This window comes from Penaeus japonicus, unplaced genomic scaffold, assembly GCF_977035675.1.
Source record: "Penaeus japonicus unplaced genomic scaffold, GWHDUDI00000001_assembly GWHDUDI00000024, whole genome shotgun sequence".
Taxonomy (NCBI): Eukaryota; Metazoa; Arthropoda; class Malacostraca; order Decapoda; family Penaeidae; genus Penaeus; species Penaeus japonicus.
Window position 1 is genome coordinate 17,136,750 of NW_028234426.1, and position 4,054 is coordinate 17,140,803.

Sequence of the window (4,054 nt, forward strand, 5' to 3'; positions counted from 1 at the left end):
TTTGATTACCCTCGTAAAGTCGACTATCCCCTGCTCCTTGATTGCCGATCCTGTGCAGTGTGGAGAAGGTGTTGAACTCCTTGCCGTTGAGATCCATATGGCTGGGGGTCCCTTCAAGCTGTACAATGTGTACAGCAGGCCAACCTGTAGGAGCTTAGATATTAGTGAAGTCTGTGCTACTGCGGCACACGAGCCAATTCTCATAGGGGGAGACTTCAATGCCCACCACCCCATCCTAGCTCCCACGCGGAGCTGGGATGCGACAGGCCCCCCCCCCCCCCCCCCCCCCCCCCCCCCCCCCCCCCCCCCCCCCCCCCCCCCCCCCCCCCCCCCCCCCCCCCCCCCCCCCCCCCCAGGCTATCACATAGCCGCGGTGCTTGAGGCATGGCCCGAGATTGCTCTTCTCAACAACCAGGAGCCTACGCACGTTGGCGGGGGGGGGGGGGTCCTTAACCTTACCTCTGTCACTGCGGCCCTGGTCAAGAGAATTCGTTGGTCTGTGGACAACACTGCCACGAGCGATCACTATGGGATAGTCACCACCATCTTGGATGCTGGCCTGGCCCCTGTACCCCAGCACAATCCTCGATGGAAGGTGGACAGGGCCAACTGGAAAGCTTTCCAGGAGGCCCTGGCCAGGTGCCTCAGAACCAATGAATTCTCACATAATGATAATGTGGATAAACTTAAGGCAAGACGTTAATGCCATAGACGAGGCAGCCTCAGAGACCATTCCCAAAACTCGTCCGTGGTCCAGGTGTTTTAAAGACGCCTGGTATTACAATGATGAGATTAAGAAGGTCAACCACAGAGTCAATATGTGCAGAAGACACTTCCGCAGACAGAGAACCCCTGAGAACCACGCTCTTTTGAGAGAGGCTCTCAGGGATGCTCAGGAAACTGGTAAGAGGGTAAAGTAGGAAAAGTGCCTGGAGTGGTGTGAGTCCTTTGGCCACCAAACCTCCCTTACAGAGCTGTGGAATCGCATCAGACAGGCCGCAAATCGCTCAGCCCCCAGAAAGACCCACTATGACCCGCGGTCGTAGGCAGAGAGACTGGCACTTGAGTTCTCTACTAGAACAAGTAGCGCCGGTCTACCAGCAGAGTTGAGGGCATGCCAAGAGGAACTGCTTCCAGGCAGGCATGCCCTCATTAGAGAAAAGGCGGTCGAGCCTGATGATGCCGATGTCACGTTCTCTCTGAGGGAACTAAGGCGGACATATAAGACAAGTTTGCAGTCAGCCCCAGGTTGTGATGGGATTTCCTACCCCATCATTTCCCACCTAGGACTTGAAGGTGAGCTTGCACTCTTGCATCTCATCAACAAATCCTGGGAGACTTCCTCACTACCACAGTGCTGGAAGAGGGCTGACATGGTTCCCATCCCTAAACCAAAGGAGCCGGGTCGGTACCGCCCCATCTCTCTACTCAGCTGTCTGGGAAAGACAGCAGAGAGAATGGTACTGAACCGGCTCCAATGGAAGCTGGGACCACATGAACACCTACATGGGTTTACAAGGGGTAAGAGCACTGCTCACAGTATAGCCACCTTACTGAGCACGGTCAGTAACACCAGATCTGTCATTGTTTTCCTGGACCTGGAGAAGGCCTTTGAATGGCGAGCCACTCGCAAATTCAAGAGGCCCTGATCCGAAAAAGAAATCAAGGGCAGACTGCTTGCCTGGATTGGTGACTATTTTCGGGACAGAACTGACAGAGTGAAGTTCCAAGGTCACCTTTCCAGGCATTAACCCCTGGAGAATGGCACTCCACAAGGGGGGGTCTCAGTCGGTTGTTTAAACCATATGTTAAGCTCTCGCCATTCCACTATGGGGCAAGTATTTTAGGCGATAATGGTAATATTGTTGGGAGGAGATGAGAACCTAATCAGAAGACAGCGTTGTCTGGATCTAATGTTGATGACTGCGAGAGTCGGGCTTAAGATTAGCAGCAATGAAGGCATGGCGGGAAAGATTCCGAGACAAGGCTGACGAGATCAAGGGTTAGAGTGAGTGGGTTACGTCTTCATACTGGGTGTGAAGGGTTGACAGTAAATCTTTCGTGGAGGTTAATACGTATTAGCCCGTCAGGTAAGACTCTGTATGAGAGGTCTATCTGGGCGTGTTAGGGCTGGGTCTGTGTACTAGATCACTTCTATGTGGCCGCTGTCGTCCCATCATGGGACTATGCTCCGTCGCCTGATTACAGTCAAGCCTGGATAGAAAAGCTTGACGTATGGAAAAACGATGGCTAGGTACCATGGACCTTCTTGGAGGTCACTCTATAGAATCGGATCCACGATTAGAATGGCGTGCTCGTCTGGCCAAGTCTAAGTCCCGTCACTTAGTCGTTGGATCGCTAGCAACATAGAACAATAAGTGCAGTACGTCGGCTGATGACTAAGAACTCCAAGAATATAACTAGCACACAACTGGCTGTTAACAGCAGGTGTTGCTAGCATTGTGCCAAGGGAGCCCTGAGTTGATAAAGGGCATGGCACCTCCACTATTGCTCTATGCCAGACAGGGGCAAGTTTGATAGCGAAATTTGTCAAGAACTGTCAAGGAGAAAGACTCAGTATCTATTCATTTTGAGGCTGAGGCGGAGTAATATTGCAGAAATCACTACAGGGTAGTAAAACTATTCCGGATGGTTCTGTAGACCATTTCACACTGCAGGCGCGGTTTAGCAGCAAGGACATAGACAAGCTATGCGGGTGTCGGACAATGCTCTAGTCAAGCTGAGGCAGTTCTATTATGGGAGCCTAGCCATGAGACGGGTTCGTTGTATACATACAGACCTCGGGGCGCCATGACAGTGCAGCAAAGCAACCTTGATACGTTTATTTTGCCGGATTTTACCAGTGCTCAGAGATCTGGATCAGGTTGAGATTATATCACTGGATTCAGCCATGTTGGTATTAAAGGGAACAAAGTAGCTGAGGTCGGGAGGCAGGCAGGAACACTCTTGGTAATCTTGTGGTGCAATCTAGCCAAGAACTGCTTAGGCGTAAATGAGGGGTGCAGGTAGGTCGTTGGCGCGCCACAGAGAGGAAGCGAGAAACGCCGTTCGGCGTGGTACTCAGACGCCTTGTGCCGTGGCAAATCATACCACCATTTGGTGATGAGCGGACGCTATGTATTTTTATGCGTCGTCAGGACGGAAGTAGACAGCATCATCTGATGGAATGCGAGAACCTACTCGTTCCTTGAGTACCGGGCCTAGTATAGTATTACGATCAGTGCCTGGAGAGACGTCTTACGACAACGAGCCGGGCTAGGCCAATTGCTTTCCCCCTGGAAAGGTGAGCTTAGGGCCAAACCCCAACGCCTGACGGTAAAGATTCAGGTAGAATGCATGATCAGAGTGAGATCAGCTCCTATAGTGGACCGGGGCCGGGCGCTCGTGAGTATAGCCCGGTGCTGATGAGCGCCGAGTTGAGACAAAACCTAAAGCACTGACTGTCCTTGGTATAGCTACCTTTGAGTCACGATATGCTTCACTTATATGAAAAATGAATGTTTTTCTTAGTATTTTTTAACTGACAAATCGTTATCTAGCAGTTTCTGCTCAATAGCTTTCAGGTTTCGCGCTGATCGTATAACAGGGTTTTATATCATATCTATCAGTTATAGCATAAAGAATTGCAACAAACCACAAAGCGGTACCTAGACACCATAGGGAATCTATAGGCACTCGCTCGGATGCCACCTATAAGGGGTCCACATAGATGGACAGGCCTTAGCATAGTCCGCACGGATCTCAGGCATTTTGTTTCCTTTATAATGCAAAAATTCATTCTTTATAAAGCAAATAATAATCCCCTGCGGACTAACCCTATCAACAACAAACACAAACAAAATAGCCCACAGAAAAGTTAGAAGGGAGGAGGTGGCGGCCTTAGGGTCAACGCCACAAGATTTACCCCCCTCACTCCCTACATTGAAAGACGATTCCTTTCATAATGCCCACATTGCAATGCCAGCCTCTCAATTACTCACATACTAATAACCTGCCATGAATTTCAGAATCTTCATAAACCTAATAAAATACA